The following is a 21,632-nucleotide window of genomic DNA, read 5'->3' as shown; positions in this document are numbered from 1 at the left end:
CTCGCGCGGATGGTCGGAAACTGAACTTACCCCGGGATTGTGCAGGTTATTGAGCTGGACCGACGCGTCTCGCCACCAAGACGCGCGGAACATTTCAAATAGATCGGAGATTAGAGCTTACGTGACGTGTAATTACTGAAGTACGAACGATTGACGTAATTGGAAAATCTCTTTTATGAAGAAAGCATAAATTTCGGACGTCTACCTGAGGTTCTCTTTTTATCTGAGATTGCTAATTACCTTTATGGCTGTCATTATCTCTAATAATTTTTCTGTCTATCACACACACCTGCGCGCGCTGTGTATATGTGTAACAGTATCTGCATGCATTCTTGCATAGGTATTTTTTTTTTTTTTTTTTGAGGGTAAAAACGACGCGGAGTAGTCACATTTGCCGTTCAATTTCCGACTCTGAGATGTTGGGACGCGTGGAGCAGCTTGTGAGCCCGGAGAAAAGCGAAATTTTCTATTTCGCCCAAGGAAATTCAATGATATACGATTATTGAAACACCATTCACTCTAGCCGACATACGTGGAGACATAAAAAGGTTCCCCCAAGCCGAGGAAAAGGCCGTGGGAGAAAGTTTGGCGAGAGATATAAGGGTGGGAAAGAGCTTAGGTGACGGCAATAAAAAGGGTTGAAGATGAAGAGGCACAACAGCAAAGAAATATATTGCGCGTACCTGCCACGGTGTTCGACGCTGCCTCCGTGGCTAGAAACTGAAGAGAATGACACGGAGAGATTTATCAAATATTTCTCATTTTTCTGACACGCGCGCCACTGACACGTGGTACAAAATTGCTTGTTGAAATCTCTGCGCCATTACGAAAACTTTTGCGAGTTCACAGTATGAACTCTAATAGATCTGTAAATCCTTCACAACTTTGTCGTTTAAAATTGAACAAGTTGCTAGAATTTCTTAATATTTATTTAATAAAATTTAGATTTCTACCTATTTATAGTGTGTATGATATATAGGGATATTTCCAAGATTCAAAAATTTATGTTTGAAATTTTGCTTGAGATGTTTAATCAACTTTGCTATGATTCGTGGTTTTGCTGTACATCTTAGATCTTTACCATCAAATTAAAAAAATATTTTTTCATAACCGTAACGAATCTAATAAAAATTACAACTTATTTTGTTATTACTTTAAATCTATTTATTGCAATTCGTAGTTCGAGTCAATAGCAAATTGGATCTTCTTACTTGATGACAGCTTGCGAAGTAACTCGAAATCTTGTACCGTATTCTCACAATTGAGTTCCGGAAAGTGCGATTTTCAGACAACCCTGAAAGGGATACGTTTTCTCCGACGCAGTATTGTCTCCCGGATTCTTACGTAATGGAAATTTCTATCGAAAGTTTGGATCCGGTTAATGCACGTTGTCGGCACTTCGTCTCCTCTGACTTAGAGGGTGGGGGGAGGGCGAGGTGGGGAAGTTTCCGTTTTCCTTGGAAGGCTCGCAATTACACGGCCGCCTGCACTCACAATTCCGGCGACGATAGGCAAAGCCCAGTATCGAACGTATGGCGGAAGCGGAAGCCGAAGAAGAAGATAGAGGAGGGGGGAGGGCGACGAGTTTTCGAGGCGCGAACTAATAATCGAATCCACCAAGTTCGCGGAATTTGTTTCAACTCTCAGAATACTTTGGAATAAGGATCCCCGTCTCTTCGTGATTCACGAGTCGCCGGCAAAAGAATGCCTCCTCCATCCTTATAGGCGAAAGTACCGCTCGGGAAATGATTTGTTTCACACGGAAGATAAAGTGCTCCGCTTTCCCGAGTTTGTTAAGATTCATAGCTCAAAGCGCAATTTCCAAAAATATCGATATAATCCATATAAATTTGAAAAAAAAAAATTTATTAATAATAACGAATGTGCGTGATTTGAGCAAATAAGAAAATTGAAAGACCGATCTGTAACGCAGTCGGAAAATAATTTTTAGATATTTCACGGCACATTTACGAAAATAACTTTAGGACATTATACCCGCGTTAGCCTGCGACGAAGCGACAGGAAATTTAATGTGGCAAGCCGAGGGAAATCGCACGATCCTTGCACATCCTTCCCCCTTTCATGAAAGAGAACGTCACGAGTGCAGAGTGCGCATTCGCTCAACTTCCGGCTCGAAAAGGCATTACTAATAGCTCTCGTCGCTGTGATTAATGGCGCTGGAGTGCTGCTCCGTTTAGTCGTTTTATTAATTACGCCGGATAACGAAGGTCACCGTTTCTGCAAGAGACTGTCATTTATTACGCATGACGTCGCGATCGGGCAACCAAGTATGTTTATATCGATAATTATATATACATACGCGAACAATTCGATAATTACAGCACTATGAGAAGACTTAAGGGTCTCTCTCTGGATCTAAATAAACAATAACTAACAGTATGGGCTTTAGGCAATACTCAAGAAAGTCTAAAAGTTAATAATATTATCATACTCAATTCCTGAGAGAACAGCTGAAAGTTAGAAGCAATATTTTAATTTTGTTTTTTTTTATCTAGAATAATATAAAAGATAAACGAAATCTTTTGTTAATACGAGGTTACCATGTTTAATTTTACATTGGAGAGATTAAAATGTCTGAGCGCTTTCGAAAGGGGAGGTTCTCTTTGCCATCTGCTCATCTCGAAAGGGCAGTATAATAAGAAAGAATACCTAGGACCATTCCTCTGAAACTCTGGACTGTTTCGCGATACAATTTTAAAGTCGACGTTCTCGTCTCGCTTCGCTGCATAATTCAGCAAGTTCCGCGAACAGGAGACAGCAAGATAAAGCAGGGGATCGATTCGCTGCTGATTTAATTATCTTTTAATGAAAGCCGAGATTCCCCGGACCGTTGTAATTTTACATCGTCCACGAACTACGCAAATGCGGAATATAAATGGTAATTAAGGCTTGCCAGATGGACCATGCTGCCGCGTTATTCCGGCCGATATAACCAAAATACACCGCGACTAAGTGAGGTCTGACAGACTTGTTAACTTCGTTGAATTTATTGCCGTCTTCCATCTTCAAACTGCTTGTCGTATTCCCTTGTTATTTGTTAGTGTCGATTCAGTTAGTGTCGACTCTCTCTAAATTTAGCGAAGGTCTAAAGCGCACTTTTTACGTAATTTCAGTATAATTAATAATTTAGGAAGTTGAATTAGTAAACTTTGATATACGAGTTGATGAGATATATTTTAATTTTTAAAGTCAAGGGCCATAAAACGTAGTTAAAAGTGGATGTATATTATTACGGTTTATTACAAGATAATTTTTATTACAAGGAATTTACCAGAAAATTAATAACTTCTTGAAAGCGTGAAGTCTCGAGGACGAAGGGATCTGAGATTCCCTTCTCGACAATTTAGACAGTGGGATGTAGTATTTAAAGATGAAGAACGAAACGAATAATACATCCGCAAGTGACGCGCCGAGGCAAAACTATTTTAATTGAACGAAGTGAAACTACTTTAATTAAGGGGAACAATTCTCTGTTGGGAAGGCGAATTTTCCCTCGACATCGAAATGGAAAGACAACTACATTTCTCGCAGACGTTGTTGCTATTGCCAGACATTCGGGTTTGGCGAGTATCGCTGGATGAACCTTGCGCGAATAAGAGGAGTTTCCGAATGATTTTGCGCAAATTAGCGGCAGCTAATGGCCGTAATGGCATCCTTTCATGCGCAAAGGATCACATCCTCGCGCCGCTAAAGTAATTAATTATCCGTAGAGTTACCGATAACGCGTATAAAGCGAACTCCGTATTTCCTGTAGATCAAGCTCATTTCGTATCCTCATAACTCGTCATTCTCATCAAATCTGTCGATAAAAGCGTGTTGCATATGCAATTTTATCGTACTGTATACAAAGTTGTCTATAAAATTGTACAAAATGTCGTTTTGGAGTTGAAATTTTACAATTTTACCTTATACAAAAGATAGAAAACGTATGGCAAACACTTAGGATACACGTTACTTCTTTTATTAATAAGAGGTTGGCCCCTCATTTGCTTTTAATACAGATTTTTTTCTCGTTTGAAGTAAGGTCATGCTTAAATAATTAAGGTTATACAATTTTTTTCTAGCAGAATAACTTTCAAGAGATTTTGGAAGACAAAAATCTGCTTTTACTTTGCCCTTCAAAATTGCTTACAATGCCTCGATGATATTAAGTCAGGCAGTTACATTGGCCAGAAAAAATATTAAATTTTAAAGAACAGAAGGTAGTTAAAAAAAAAAAAATAGTGTCAGAAGCAAATTTCTCCCTTCAGCATTAATTAAGCTCAGTTGAGAAATATTCTCCTAAAAGAATACAATATTTCTGCTACAATATTCAATTTGTAATAATTCAGGCGTTTCAACTTATTCCAAACAAGGGTAAAATTTATATTACAAACAAATTAAGACAAATCAATTTCTTATTTGAAAAAAAGTAGTTGATTTTCCAGGTATTGGCATTTTTCCATTTCCTGTAGCTTTAAAGATTCAATAAACTGAAGCGCTCTATTATCTGAACACGGATACAATTTGTATGGTAACCGTATTAAACTTAGCAAACCGCAAAAATAATCGCCAAATAATAACATAAACGTAAAAGAACTATTCACGTATACGTATAATATATGTTAATACAGCAGTTACCTATATCCGCGTTTGCCGGGAATGTTTTCTACTTAAGAGTTATTATAATGTCAACGTAGCAGCGTTAAGACATTGTACTCTCAAGATCAATACCCTCAGAAATTTAATCAAGAGATATACGAAGTACTCCGTTTCTCAATTTTCCTCGTTTCTCAATTTAGTATTTTTATAATTTGAATCTTGAGACTCCGTTATTCTTTTAATGATGCATTGTGTTGAATCAATGTTACCGCACTCTCACAATGATTCAATTAACGGAGATTGCGATCAACTAGAAGCGCGCAAACATATTTCCGGCGCAGCCGTGGCAGCGTAATCGGACTTGTCACTACTGGCAACATCGATTCTGTCCTTCGTTGCTAAGCAATAATTCTCTGCTATCGCTCGCGACCTCTCGAGCAGAACACTAATTCGTCTCTTCCACCCTCCCGACCCCTCATCCCTTCTGCACTTCCGGATTTCAATTTCCACCATATCTGCCATCGTACACATGATTCGATCAAACTAGTCATCAACGTAATGTAAGTTGGCGATGGAAATAATTTATAAAATAATAAGTAAAAGTAAGAAAAAGACTCATTTACGTCAGCTTTAAACATTTAATACAATTTAAAAAAAGAACACATTTTAAAGAGAATTGTCACTTGCAAAAATCTGAGGAAAGTATTGCGTAAAGAACATCTTCGTTCTCAAATTATTTCTAAAAAAAATTTTTGTGATAGAAAAGATGTAATAAATTAATTAGGTTAAATTGTGTTAAACCAAAAACTTTTTTTCCTTTAGATTCTTTATTTCTCAGCTTCCAAACTTTCTCTATATGCATATTTGTACACGTTCAAGTTTCACGAAACTAGTAGCATGTTTCTTATCACTGGTAATTACTTGCGAATTACTTGCGAATTTGGAGCAGATCGACTTCTTGTCCAGCATGTTCTAATCGCTTTCTTAATGAAACCTTCTTAATAATTCCGCCTGAAACTGAAAGGAGCGCAGGTGCAATCATTTAGCTTGTAATAGCAACATAATTCACGCGATACGTCACGTGGTCGCTGAGCGTTCGCGACGCCGTCGTCGCTTCCTCGAAAGGTCCTTCAACCCGGTCCTTCAACCCTCTCCTCTTTACCAGAGTAACCCGAGTAATGTGCATGGGCTTCGCGTGGATTAATTAAGAATAATTAAATTTCACCGGACCGGGGATGCTAAGGCACAAAAATTAATTTAGAGTTTTTCAAACTTCTCGAGAAGAATGCTCCTTCGATTTTTTTCGTCTTGAGAAAAATAGTGGTAAGTCAAATTCTTTCCCGTCTTACCGCAGCATTAAAGCAGCGTAGTTATTGTTTCCAGCGACTAATAATTAAATTTCTTTTTGCCAGCAAATCATGAGGCATCTTAAATTTAACCTGCCCCGTTTATCTTATAGCCACGCAATTTTTTCCTTTCAAAGGTTATTATAAAAGATAAATTATATTTTTGCTTATCAGTTTAAATTAATGTTAAAATTTTCCTTGTAATAGGAGAATAATTAGAAAAAAAAAAAAACAAATTGCTTTTAAAAATTTTAAATAAACTTATGTCTTATTATATGCGTAAATTTAACATTATATATAAGATATGTTATATAAAATTTTAATTAACTTTAAAAATATCAACGTATTATATCAGTTTTGCACCAATTTTATAAAATTCTTGTAAATACTGAGTCTTTGTTATATAATATTAATAAACAAGCAATTATTTTATTTGATTATTTTTTTTTGATACCGATTTCCTATACTGCAAATTCGATGCGCATTACGAAATTCACGACCGATGGATTTCCGCGGCACGCCACACTCGTCGATGATTTCATCAAATTAATTATGACGCAAATTTTCCATTGTTATTTATTAATAATGCATATTGGCTGTGGCGCACGAGTACGCGTTTTCGGACGAACTGTTGCTTCGCACATAGTTATTAATTACACGCGCAGTTATTAATTACACCAACGTCGAATATTAAAATTCTGATTAAAGTGCCGATTACCTGCTGCACATGTGTCGCCAAATAAAAGCTTCCAGATAATAATAACGCTGGTAAATCGTGGTACACACTATGAATGAACATCGAATAATTGTAACGAAAACAAATTATATCGCACGCATATAACATCAACTATTTAGACTTCTGTCATATTGCCAATTTTGTTGGAAGAACAAAACGTTTGTAATAAATTAATTCTCGTATATGTTAAAATGTTTTTGTTATAATTAATAATTAAAGCTACGCGTAAAAAGTGAGTAACGTATTACAAACGGATTATAATACTTTTGTTCCTGCCTTTAATTCTTTTCTTAGCAGAGTCCCGTTCGAAGAAAAGGAATTTGCATGGTGTTTTCTAGTAATTCTAGTTTAAGTGATCCAACATATTCTTGCGTGGAATTACGTTAAGTTTACATTGTTCGGTATACGAAGCTTCTCGACGATTTCACTTGCAGTCGCTGGGTATAAAGATTTTCTTTTTATCGTGGACGCTGCGAATTATCAAATAAATATTTTCCACGACTTTCTCTTCCTCCTTCGCGCAAAAGTCCAAGCACGTACGTGCTAGTGAAAAGCACGTCATGCTGACTCCTTCGCATTAGTTTCTGCACACATCCGACGGAAAGTGCTACGCCAGTTTCTGCTTCCGGATTTAACCGTTTGAATGCCTATCGAAAACTCTATTGCTACCTCGAACCGTTGAATATAAACTTTGCTCGTAATTTAAAATTTTTCTCTCAAATAAAAAAAGGAAACACTTCTCGAGTACCTTAAGTTTAAACTAGACTATCAATCAAAAATCGGATGAAATAATTCAAAGTTATATTTCTCATTAAAGTAGATTAAACTAATCAATAAGATTATGATTAATTTCAACTTGGGGATATAATAGTTCTTATTTTAAATTTGCGTGATAAACTTAAAAGTTAATTTGCGTCCCTTGAAGGTTTGTGATGAATCGTTAAACTAGACACATAAGACTTTTTTAAGATTAAGTGACTTCTAAAAAATGCATAGACTTCTTAAAAAACAAGGGAGCCTGCTCACATGGCGCGGTAGATACCGTAATTCCGCGGAAGCATTATATCGTCGTCTCAAGCGCTTCCGTTTGATTGATCGACGAGCAAACCACAGTCGGCGTTGGTGCCGGAGTGATCGATCGCCCCCGTCTTCGACACAATCGCGAATCCCCGCGGGTCCTTTCCCCCCTTGCCCGATAAATCGCTTCGCCGAGTAATTCGCGTATAAAACTGCCGTACAATTACGATTAGGCAGTTGAGGCAGTTTCCTGCTCTTTCTCTTGAATTTTAGTCTACTAGTGCTTTTCGAAATCATGAATCTTCCAGGCAATAGTACAACCAATCTAGAATCGAATTTGAAAATATCATGGATTTGACCGTCTAATAAAAATGTTTGTTTTTCATATTGGATAGAATTATTTTGCTTTCTCTCTGAAACTGGACCTGGTCATTTTGGACGCGAACTCTAAGAACCAGCGTACCCGCCTGTACGCGCTGGTCCTGCGTTTGACTGTGAAATATGGTGCGGCGCCACACCTACTCGCGGACGGGGCAAGTATTGTCCTGGCGGCGTGTCTCGCGCCGTTTTGGCTGGCGAGAAAGGACCTTTCTCCTTTTGGAATTTCTCGAGGGGACAATCGACGACAGGTATTTACACAAGTGTGCGATTTGTATGATCTACACTTGTCCGCTTACCGCAAATACGGGCTCGAGAAGACGCAACGTGGGCCAAAACTTTCTCACCGATTCGGTTAAGTGCTCAAAACAGTTGCCAACACCGACCACCCGCCACCCCTTGAGACCGAGTTGGAAGGACGTAAAAAGGAGGAGGGGGGGGGGGGGGGCAGGAAGGAGCGGGGGAACCCAAACCCTCATTCTTACTGGAAAAGTAGACGGCGAAGTAGACGAAAGCTTTCGCGATCTTTTACCGTAATCATTGTGTCCATTGATATACAAACGTACATTGTATGTAAGTAACAGGATGTGCTGTTTTCTTAGATAAATGCAAGTTCTTCGATTGGGTCCCCTTTTATTGAACGAAGGAATTGTCCACCGCGCGTATGCGCGGGGGAATAACTTCGATTTCATGTCAGATGCAGGATTTTTCTTCCTTTGTTGTGTGCACGTATAAAGGGACGACACTTCCATTTTGAAGCAATTCCCCGAGAAAATGCCCGCCCTTGAATTCCGGAAAGTTGATAAAACTCAGTTGCCAGGTATTCCAGAAGGACCCATTTGTTTGACGAGAAATCATCAGAAAAGTGCGACGTTATTTTATTATAAACGTAAATGTTTCCGTGCGGATCATTCAATGTAGAAATAATTTTACGCTAATGTAACGTATTAAAAGTCTTAATAAAAGTTAATTGGGGCAAGAGGAGGGAGAATAGCGATTTTCCTTCTGATTTTTTATAGCTGGATTTCATTATCACTTGACATAGATATGACTGAAGAGTGTTGGCACTGTCGAAAGCTGAACAAGATGTAAATAAAGCGATAATTTTCACAGTCCCCGCGCTGTGTAGTATCCTTGATGCCAGATTGTGTTCCTTTCTGGCACCGGTCCAAAATGCATATAAGACTTGAAATCGCGTGTTGAGCCATCAATCGAAATTCGATATATCCTTCTATCTGCAGGCTCTTATGTCAATATCACACGCATGGTGTCTGTTTTTCGGTGACAAAATCGAAAACCGATCAAATATTGAAATTACTTCTGCACCGCTTTACACGAAAGGGACGCAAAAATTTGCGCACTACTCCGAACTCCTATTTCACACATTTAAAAAAAAAATTATTGATTCATAAAAATGAGTACATATTTATAAACGTGTGTATCTGTAAGTGATAATTGCCGAAATTTCTTTTTAAAGGTTATAGTAAACTAGATTGTCAGTTGTCAACACATTATAATCTTTTCTTCCAAGAATTGTAAGTAAAATAATTAGTTGAAATAAAACGTTAAAAGATTCTTTGATATATTTTAAATTTTGACATTTTCCCGATATTGAAAAAATTGATCATTGATTTTTACGTTTTAAGAAATTCAAATTGTATGAGATAAATTTTGTCTTCAGAATTACTAGTTGAAAAAGCATAATATTATTTCTTGTGTAAAAAGAAATAAAGTAACCTTTACATAAGAAAATAAATTTCTACAGTTCCCTTTATCGGAAAAATTGTAACGTATTTTAATGCAAGATCGATGACAATTCTGTTTCATTAAATATATTTAAATTTTTTAGTAAAGGAATTAAAAAAAAGTTATTAGTTTGTTGATATCTATTTGACTTTGGCGCAATTAGATATCAGAATATTTAATTTTTGGAATTTTTGAATTTCTTGCTGCCCGGATGTTTTTTTCAAACGTGTTAGATAAAAATATGATATTACGCGAAAATAGAAGCTAGCGGAGGAACAGAAAGGACGGAAAAGTCGCGAAGTTATGAAGACGATGTGAAAGCGATTTTATTTCGCGAAGACGGCCACAACATTGCAAACTTTGTGTCTTGTTCACGCCTGCTCGACAAAATTCTTCGTACGTATACATAGCTATGCATGTACGACGCAAGGTGGGCGGGAGATCACCTTATTGTAACGCTATGTATCTTGCTCCGTCGACAGTTTACAAACCCTTACGCAGAGAGGAGAAATTCCAAGCTTACCGTCACACTGATACGCAGCCATTCTTGTTGGGAGGTGAAAAAAAAAAAGGGGTTGAAGTACGGAAGTGAGCAAACATGCTTTATAAAACATGAAGGGTAAAGTCGCTGGTGAATCCACGTTCTCCACCTCATCTCAACTCCAATCGACGCTTAATATTTTCCATCATTTTTAATTACTCGTGCAAACAACTTGGGCGTGGCAACGAAATCGTTGCACTCGTTGAGCAAAAACATTTTTAATTTTTAAGAGAAGGAGGAAAATGTGCAATGCCGAATAAATATCAAGAGAAGGTTGAACAGTCTATAAATATAAATTTAACAAAACAAAAATATCAATTCACACAAAGTTATTCATAATTTTTAAAATTTGTGAATTTGTAAATTATACAGATCCTCTGCCTTTTGAGCTTTGTGACTTTAGTTTTCTGGATATTGTTGGCCCTAGTTAGGGATCTAAATATTAAAATAACTAGAGTTGAGGAAACAAGCACACTTTTGATGTTATCTTCCCCACTTCTTATCACATGAAACTAAATTGAATGATCGAGTGAAAGCTCACCACGTCGTCGATTTAGATTGAAGTAATCATGCCGAGTCATCGAATTTCATTTTTATCATTCACAAAGAAACCATCCGAGGATCCTTTTTCCCCGAAGAACCCGTGGCTTAATCTAATGCAACGTCTGCACGATTTTATTTATCCAATGCAGCCGTAAGGGAAATGCCGGATGAAAATTGTAAAGGGGAGGGGAGTGTACACAATCTTCATTTCATATTAATGAATTTTTGTTTTGAAAATTCGCGGTGAAGAAACGAGCGGCGATGGTTGCCGCAAGATGGTATGTCAGAATCGGGTGATGGAAATGTGTAGAGCACGGATGTACGACAATGTAATCGACTCTCTTGAGGATAACCTCGTTATCCGACGCAGGAAGTCGCATCTAGAAAACAGTCTTTTTCTAGACTCCAATTCTCCGGTACCGGATTTCCTTGCACGCTCCCCAGGACGCGCAAATGGACTTTTAAATTGTCTGCCGGCTGTGAAAAATACGCGATGCAAGATGACAAATTGTCATACAAGGTAATTGGTTTAAGTAATCAGTAGACACAAGGTGTATCATATACCAGGGACAATAAATATCAGGATACATATTGAAGATTTGTGTCAGGTGTGTATCATGTGATAGAGATAATAAGTGGGAATTGAATGATTGCGTCGAAAGTATGTGTAATTCAATCTAAGTGTTTGTTGAATCGATAAGAAAAGGAATTTCACTATATTTTTTCAATTTTTTTAAAATTAAAATAGCAAATCCGTCATTTTTACACAAGTATTACGTTTTAAGAAGTATTTATCATTATCTCGTTGAAAAATGTTCGGGTTTATACAAATATAATGTACAATGGAGCTACAAAATGGAGAAATATGCTCGAACGAGCAATGGCAGCATCATTTACCCTATCGCTTCTCTTGTTAAGCCAATTGAAATGATTAAATGGAATTAGAGAAGAATGACGGATTTACTATCAGACTGCAGATCTCCCCGTGTATTCTCGGAAGGATCGAGTTATAATCATCCTGCGAACCGCGCGCCACGACAACGATACGTCGTGGAATACTCTTCGGGGTGGATTCATTTGCGATGAAAGTTCGTAAGCGAGTCCGAGATTTAGTAAAGCAATTTAATAGATCGGATCGAATGGCGCGAGTGACGGCGGGCGATAGATTTTAATTGAATTATCGATGAGGTCTCGACGCGCGTTAACGGAATACTGAGAACTGCGACCCGGGAAACATCCTTGCTGAAATATCGATGCGACTTTCCGAATGCAAAGTAAGAGAATTGTGTCGCGTGTATCGAACCTTCCAATTGAAGCAAAATATTTGCCAGTATCTGAATAATGCAGAAACTGTAAAGATGCACCCGCCTTCTTTTTTATCTTCTTTCTTGTATTCACAACTATACTTCTCTTCTTATTTGAATTTATATCTTTTTTATTTTTTTTTTTTTTTTCATATCAACACAAACTATATCTAGTTTAAATCAAATCCATTTCCTTATAAAATTAAATCTACACCTTTTATTTATAGTGTCTGCAGATTTTATTCGATTGATTAAAAGTATGATAACAATCGAGAAAAAGCAACGCATTCAACAACAAAAGGTACTTTAGAGATTTTGCATAAAATTATATAACGTTTTTTATATTCTTAACTTTATATAAATTTTTTTTTATAAACTTGTAAAATTGTCATGTTTGAATGTTTGAATTTTTAGGTATCGAAGGTTGTTACGCGATTGATTCGCACGGATTTGGGAAGTAAATTCTCTCTACTAGCGGGGATTCGTGTAGTATCCGAGAAAGAAAGCTCCCAAGAGAGGATGCCGACTCAAGTATACGTTAGCGTCCTATAAATTGTCAGAAAATTTATAGTGCTTGGTGATGTCATGCCCGGTGGTTTTGTTAGGGCCACTTGCTACCCTTGACTAGCACAAGCATCTAGCTTCGAATTTACTACCGCCTGTCGAAAGAACAAATAAAATCCGGTTGTTTTCGAACGCTGACTTTATTTTGTTTTTCTACTTTTTTCCTTCGTTAATTTAAAAATCATAATAAGGTGTCCGAAGGTTCAATAATCTGATATTACAACGGAGCAAAATATTTTAAATTATTTAATAATTTCCAGTTTTTGAATGTATATAATGTGATACGGTCACTTGAACCGCTACGTTTTAGCTTTAATCCAACTTTGCTTGGCCTACGGAATAATCAGGAATGTTTGCATGCCCAGTGCCATAGTTTTTTAATTCGAGGATCAAGCCGGCGGCAGTTTTACGACGGACGATAACTCGCCGGGCATGTGCCGAGGATGGGGAAAAAAAAGCAAATAGGTTGGCGATTCGCTCAAAGCAATTTAAATTCCGCACGGATTCCCTCTCTTCTCTTCTTTTCTCTTAGAAAGCCGATCTATTCACTTCGTCCTTTTCAACTCCTGTGTGTTTTTTCTTCTTGTACCGATGCAACGAACCACCGAAGTCGTCAAACGCGAGACTGCGCTATGGTTCCTGAGCCTCGAAAGTAGAGGCGAACGAGTTTTTCGTGAAATCGAATGCCAATACTATTCGCGGCGCCGGGAATTTTAAGCAACTGCTGGAAAGTTCTCACGTACTACTGCAACGAAGAAAGGAAGGAAGAAGCAAGACGGGAGTTTCCTTTAATTCCTTTTAATTCGAAACATTTGGTGCTCCTAGAGTCTTGAAGTTTTTTCTTCAAATACACGTACCTTATTTTTATCTCACATCATAAAAAATTCCAATGTAGTCAAATTAAGTATATTGTTGTTTACTCGATTTATCTCATTTTTTTGATTACTTTAATATTAGTCATCTTACCCTTTTTTTGTAAAATGATAATAATTATGTATAAAATAATAATATTTTAAAGTTATTTTATGTATACGGATATTCTATTTTATATACACTCAGAAAAAAATGTAGCACCAGATAATACAATTGTGGAGTGCTTGTCTACAAATAATAGTACAAATAGGGATAGAGATAAATTGTAATAAATAAGTCTAAAAAATTGTTCTAAGAAACTTGTCTTAAATCAATTGACAAACTGCTTAAAGCTGTAAAATATTGCAGTATTAACAAAGCCTATTGGGGTATTGTAATTTCAAATAATTTTGTTGCAATTTATTGCATTTGTTGTGAAAATATAGTAGCGTTTGACTTAAAAAATCTACCACATTTAACAAAACTTCGCGCAACAAGATGTAGTAAATGCTTATAGGCATATATGTAAACTATAATAATAACCTGTAGCAATCTTTAATTCAACTTGCAGGCCTACAAATGCTTTTGTAGAAAACATATCAACAATTATTGTAAAGCAGTTTATTTTTTATAGTAAAGTGTTTGAGAGGTTTAAGTTTAAAGTAAAGTGAACAAATTATATTCACAGTGACTATAAACTATATGATAAAACAAGCAATACGTTACTACCAATTAATGTTAGCTGTTTTAAATATTTAAAATATTATTTTATGGAGTACTACAATAACGCAATAAATTTTAACTAAATTTTATAACATAATATCATAACTAATGTATAACAAGTTATTTTTAATGTATTATCCAAAATGCTATAGATAAATGTTTTATATCTTATTAATAAAATTTATTTGCGTATTTGTTTCATAAAGTCCCAGTTTTTGTGTTTACATGTAACAAAATAAATTTATTACAAAATTATAGCTAATTTGTGTATTTTCTATTTTCTATTACATTACAATTTAAAGTTATTTATCTGACAAAATAAAATCTACAATGTTGTATTAGTTTTTTCCGAGAGATTTTTCTCAGTGTATATAGTGTATATATGTATATATCAGAACTCATTAGAGAAAACAAGAATGTAAACACTTGATGTTTACATTATCCTTTACATTCTTTTGTTTGTTTCTTCCGATTCCTGTTCGATTACAGACACAAAAATACAAAAACTTGTTTTTTTTTGCGATTTTCTCCAAAATGAAACGAAAACGAGCAAATCTCTAACGAACTTTTTGTCTTAGTTTTTCGGTATTCTACACACTCCTGAACTTTTGCCATTTAATTTGGGGACACCCTGTATATATATATATATATATATATATATATATATATATATATATATAAGTTTTTTATTCCATGAAAGTAGATAACTTTGGTTTAAAATATTTTATTTTACGTAAAGTCACAGAGCTATAATATTTTTCAAATTTATTTCTTAAAACTATATGAAAATCCAGAAATATGAAACAAATTAATTATATTTCAATTTAAATCCCTGCTTATCGTATTTCATTTCAATTTAATTTCGCGCAGCAGAATATTAAATTTTTTTTAAATTTTGAACATGGATCGGAATTTTACAAAGCATATATTTCCATTTCGGATCTGAATTGAAATTGAGTCACAGAAATGAATTTTCGAACTCAATTTAGGATAAACATTCTTAATCAAGGTTTAAATAAATAAAAAAAAAAAAAGAAAATAATAAATGTCAACGTACACATGTGAAAGAAAGAAAATTATGCAATGAGAAATTAAAATTATAATTTCCTCACTTAGAAACGTATCGTTGATACTTCAGGACGGTATGCGCGATAAAGCTGTCGTCCCTACTTTAAAGTTTCACTGTCGTCGTATCTTTCTTAATTATGAAGTATGAGATCGCGTCGTAAAACACACAAAGTGGGTAAAATTCACGGTTCATCTACTATGTAAAGACGGCCAGTCATATATGTGGTACGTCGTACCATCGTGACTTTATCTTTAAGGATAGTTGCTGTACGTTTTAACGCGCCTCCTTTCTCGGTGTTCCCAATAAAGACTTTCTTGAAGTAATCTGAAACCTCTATGACATGGTTGACGATATTGGTGCACCAGGAAACTTGGTAGAAAGTAAAGGCTATCCAACAGACGTGGGATTATCCCCTCCTTTCAACGTATATAGCTTCAGCTATTCTTTCCACATATTCCATAAGCCTGCAATATGACATATATAATACTTGTAATTAAGGGAATAGCATCAAAATGGCCACTTTTCATTATGGAAGTTGCGTGATGTCGAATCTCCATTCAACCACACAGAGATAGTATTCAAGCACATTCGATTGTCTCATAAATACGTCTACCGTGTTAACGTGTAACGATTGCTTGCAATCTCGCAAATGAATGCAGCGCAAAAAAAAAAAGCGCAATTCGCCGAAGAGGGAAAACGGCAAGGGAACGAATATTTATTTGTTATTTAACCGGTGCTGGAAATACGTTGATTAATATCGCGCTATTAAATTATTACTTCGACGATAGTCGATACGCGCAATATCGCGGGTCAATGAATATAAAATCGCTTTGCAAGAATAATTAGCAAGATTACGTCACCGACGGCGTTTTTGCAAATGCATTGTTTTGCGATGATATGTGACGACAAGCTTTTGCCTTATCAAAAAATAATCCATTAATTTCAGCCTTGATATGACCGTTCATTAGGTCACAGTATTTCTCGTTTACAATAGAACATATCAACTCTTGCATAGATTGTTTCGCATTTGGGTCTTTCATAAAAAAAGAAATCTAATTCTCTACGTTAAAATTGAGATGTATCTTTTAGCTCTGTTTCAGCGCAAGCAATGTGACAATATTTCACATCATAGGAATAATTTACAAGGTAATAATATTGAGAAATAACAGAAATGGAGACATTAATGGACCATCCAGATTTTACATTCCAAGTTCCGCAACCATTTATCGTACGATTTTATGTTCTTTGTAGAGTTTTCGATTTCTCGCAAGGAGGGAAAAGCTTAAGTTTTTTAATACATATTGGAGTTCGATTTCATCTGCCATTCTTCGAGATCAAATACTTCGTTGACTTAGCCGAGTTTTCGAGGACGTGTCTGCCACTCTCCTGCGAATGTAATTGGATAGATCCATCGACGAAGTTCGTGTAACAACGTGTCGGGGAACACTCGAGTCGCCGCTCTCGAGTGTCGACCGTGCTGCGATCCGTGCGGAAAGTATCGGATTTCAATTATGATAAGTGTGCGGTTAGGATGTTCGCCGGTATCATATGGAGCCAGCGAAAGGGCCTTTCAGCCAGCTATATTCGAACGGAGAACATACGAATCCTTATCGATAGCAATTAAATGCGATTTTATACCTTTTGTTCATTTGTCGAAAGGTCAATTGTAATTCTTTTTAAAGCTAACTCTTCTTCGAAGTAAAATAAGATTTATATTTCACAAGTCTAACTATAGTGATTTAATTAACGTGCTGACGGTATTAAAGATTACACGTTTCAATTTTAACAATTTTAACCAACCCCAGTGAAGTAAATGAATATACAGGGTGTTCCTGAACATGTTGGTCAACGCTCGTAAAAAGATAGAAGGGATTGAAATGAACATAAAAGTCTATATTGTCTTTGGTTAGGTCTTGGGTTAAGTCGACCAATATCGAGGTATTAATTTTTCAAATTATGCGAATGAGTGCACGAGGGAAGAGATCGATCCGCTCGAGCTATAACACGGAAGAAAAGATCTATCGTGAATGTACGATAAGCTTTCATTAAATTATTGTTCACAATTACAATAGAAATTAATTAGATTTTTGCAGATCCCATACGCTAATATCTCGATTATTAGTGGACCTAACCCAAGACAATATTGGATTTTTATGTTTATCTCAATCCCCTTTCTACCTTTTTACGAGCGTTGACCAACATGTTCAGGGACACCCTGTATATATGAGCAATAAAAAAAATTGTTTCATCATTTATTTGTAAAATAACAATTTCATTTCCGTTATTTGGAATATTTAACTAAGCGAATTATGTGTAGCAAAGTTCTTAAATATTTAATATACATTTTTAATTATCATTCACTATTTGTATATTTATTTAACATTTTGCATTAAATATTTTACTTCAAATATATGAAATAAATTTTGTTTGCTTTAATAGTTAATAATTTATATATCTAGAATGTCGGAGCGCTGCAAAGTCAAAACTGTGATTAAACTTGTACATGAATTACCCTGCTACATCATAGTTCTTCTCATGAAGTTAACAATTCTAACGAGCAAGAGTAAGTTGACATATAATAGCAGTTTCTACGCAAGATTTTTTTTTACAATTTAGGGATTGTCCGGCTGCCAGGACTCTTGAGAAACAGGAACTGGCCGAGCGAATTCCGCGGCCGGCTAGATGCATTATTCTTCTTGCTCGAAATGGCGCTCGCGCTCTGTTTGGGATTCCATTCCGTGCAATTTGGACGGGCGCGGTAGCGTAGAAACTTAATAACGCCCGACAACGACGCCAAAGTGCTGGGAAAGAGACGACGACGCGGGCGAGGATGGTAAATGCGGCGAAGAGAACGACGAGGGTCGACCCGGCCGCTGAAGCTTAGTATGAAAAATGTCTGGATGATCCCCGCGAACGGAGAAAAATTATATCTTGAGTTGTTCGTCGCCGTCGGCGTCGCCAGCATCGCCGGCATCGCCGTCGTCGTCTTGCTTCGTAGATGAGAACGAAAAATAGATTGTATTACGGGACGACGAGTCTTTCTCGCGAGCGGGCCTCGGGATAACAGAAAAAGTGCCAAGGTTCTGCTTGAGAAAAATACTCTCGTTTGAGAGTCTTCTGCTGAAGATTTTTTTCTATTTTTAGTTTAGACGTTCGCAACTTTTTTTCGCGACGCCTCGGTATTTTTAATCTTGGACATTGTCATATATTCTTACTTGCACGTGTGTGGGGGGTGTGACAGTCAGTTTTTACACTTCCGATTTCAACGTTACTCTTTTCCTCGGTACTTTCTATTTCTACATTCAACTATAATATGTTTTCTGTTGTTGTTGTTCTATGTTGCTGTTTATGGATACTTTAATAGATTTGGACGCTTAAATTTTCAAGATTCTAAATATGTGAAATATTATTTGTGTTTCTCTTAATTTGACATATTTCTTCTTATTTTAAAAACTTTATTTTGCTCAAAGGCAAATGGACGGACTCGTTACCTTCCTTGAATGATTTTCACGCCTGCCGTGACGCTAATTATATCGGACGTCAACTTTGCAATGCCAATAAAGTGGCGGCCGGTAAAATATTCGAAGTGTATCAAATTACAGCGCAAGTCTCCTCAACGCGTCACTTTATTTCCATAATAAAGAATATTCCAGCTCTGGCGCAATTTTTTTACGCGAGAGATCGCTGCATTCTGCTGAGCAGTAATGTAAAATTTTTTACGAACATTCACTTTATTGTTGTCTCATCTTGTGAGGATTTAAAATAACCACGGAGTGTCCAGAACAAATTATTCACTTGTAAAACGATTCAATTTCGCGACAAATGGGGAGTAATCTTACTCCAAACAAAGATTTCATCACGTACGTCCAATTTCTCGTTAAATCTATTAACATCAGAATCGATGCATAATTAAATGAGCAAGGCCTTATCCAATCCACAATTTTAAACGAAAATCAACTGAGATGAAATTACATTCCAGAATGCCAGCATAATATTCGCATTAACGATAGCAAAGCCGCAGAATGAGAAATATGAGGGAGCATATGCAAATCAGGAAAGGATAGTTCGTTATGGAAAGGCGTTAGAAAATATGCATGGAAATCCGGATAAAAATTCGCGCCCCCAATATTATGCACCGCTTTCGGCAGCGATTCGGATCCGCGATGACCATCTGTCGAGGATCGCTTATTGCGAAATTATACAGCTATCTCAGCGTCGAGAGCAAAACTATAATTTTACTATTATACTCGTACAGCTGTAGTAATATTGCTCAGGAATACGTCGCGTAATATTTTATGACATAGAGTTAAAAAAAATGAACAAATTGTAAGGAAAATCGGACCCAGAATTATACAGAATTGATTGTCAAATTTCAACTTTTAAATCAATATTTGACAAGGCATTCTCTTCTTTATAACATTAATTTATCATGTAAAACGATTTGCTTTAAAATCATGTTTTTTATTTACAACTACTTTTCAAGAAATTGAAGATAATGACTAAATTTCTTCTTTTTTGTTTTCTTAATAGTCTTTTTTTGGCATTAGGCACCAATGCGTAATTTTTCTGTAATTTTAGAAAATGACGTGTCTCGGACAACATTTGCTATAGTGTTAGTGACATTGAATTTAAGTTTTTTTAATTAATACATTTTGTTTTTTTACAAATATAATACTTTGTATAGTTATTTATGTTTTTTTTGTAGACATTACAAGACAAAAAAGACATTAAAAAGTAATTTTTCATGTATATTAATAACAAAAACATAATAGACTATGTATATGTACTTATTTTTAATAAATTATTAAACAATGTTTACTTTGAATTATAAAAATAAGATTTTAAAATATATTCTCTTTACAAATACTTTGTTACATTCACTGTAGATATATTATAATGTAAACAGTTTATAAAAACCTTCATTTACACTTTTTAAATAAATTATGATTCAAAAACTGTGACACAAACTGACCTCGATCTATCTATTCTTCAAAAAAACTTTTTGTTAAATATGTGCTTGCTCAAAATTCAATTTTAATTTACACATTTTTTTTACATTTTTAATTTAAACTGTACTTTCTTCGTGAAATAAAATGCATAATTAAATGTTAAAAATATCATTTTACATTTGTAAAATCTTTATAATATTCTATATAATTTCTTAAAATCAAATTAGAATCCAATCCGATTTTCTTAAAAAAATTGCGGATTTTGTTAGAAAATCTATAAAGATTCAGATTAGAAATGGTTTGTAAATTTGATTTTAATTGGAAAATCTAAACAAATACCATCATGTTTGAAAATATTTTTCAACTTTTATTTAATATTAGAATTGAGGACAAATATTAAAACACTTGAAATATTTACACTTGTAAAGTTTGATTTGTTTTTATACAAATATATCGATTTTGTGATCGTGAAAAAGCTCCTGGATTATTTCTGCTTTGATTCTAAATAGAAAATCTGAATTTGGGATAAAAGTATATTTTCTAATTGATACTGCTGTGTAATTTACTTATTTGAACATTTCTAATCAGAATCTAAATTGCATCTAGAAAGATTTGAATATAATTCTATATGAAATGTTTCTATTTTAGGTTGTTTTATTTCCTTGACATTCTAAAGTTCACTGTTCTTGATCTTCTAAATCTTCTTAAGGATTCGTTTTTTTTTTTATTATATACCGTGACAGGGATCACCCTGATTTGAGGAAAAATCCTAGTTGGAAGTCCTAGTTGTTTCTGGAACGGGCAGAAAGTTTTGATACGAACAAAAGATACTAAGAATGGGTTGGTTCTGACAATGCCGGCTGCTGAGCGAAAAGCCGAACCTGCGAAAGAGATATCAAATACGCTCGATTGGCTGTCACGCCCGATAAGACCATGCCACATTGAATTTGGATGGTTGTCGTCAACCTTTCGACCCAGCCATTTTAGTGAACGTTTTCGAGCTTTTTGAATTTCGTTATTCTGTTAGTCTGTTTCTATATGTTTCTTTATATTCTATCTAGTACATTGTTCTGGATGTTCGACCTGCAAATTTTATTACAAAAAAAAAGAATGACTTTTGACGTGCTGGAAAAAAATATATCAAAGCTTGTGGAATCCACTGCTAACTAAATGAAGCAAATAAAATTTCACGGATGAAAATAAATATATAATACTCGAAATAAAAAATGTTATTAAGCATCTAGAAATCAATCATAAACATA

At 35.4% G+C, this 21,632-nt stretch overlaps 1 protein-coding gene and 1 long non-coding RNA gene across 3 annotated transcripts in view; both read left to right on the top strand.

Annotated features, from left to right (window-relative positions):
* The window catches only part of LOC105833651 (neuroligin-4, Y-linked), a 217,941-nt gene that overhangs the window by 49,615 nt on the left and 146,694 nt on the right, over nt 1-21,632 (top strand). The window lies entirely within an intron of this gene.
* On the top strand, nt 6,250-13,661 carry LOC118645715. Its single transcript, XR_004963399.1, has 2 exons — nt 6,250-12,514; nt 12,628-13,661. It is a non-coding gene; the product is annotated as an uncharacterized LOC118645715 (long non-coding RNA).

Source organism: Monomorium pharaonis, chromosome 5 (genome assembly GCF_013373865.1).
Source record: "Monomorium pharaonis isolate MP-MQ-018 chromosome 5, ASM1337386v2, whole genome shotgun sequence".
Taxonomy (NCBI): domain Eukaryota; kingdom Metazoa; phylum Arthropoda; class Insecta; order Hymenoptera; family Formicidae; genus Monomorium; species Monomorium pharaonis.
This window is presented reverse-complemented; position numbering and strand designations above follow the sequence as displayed.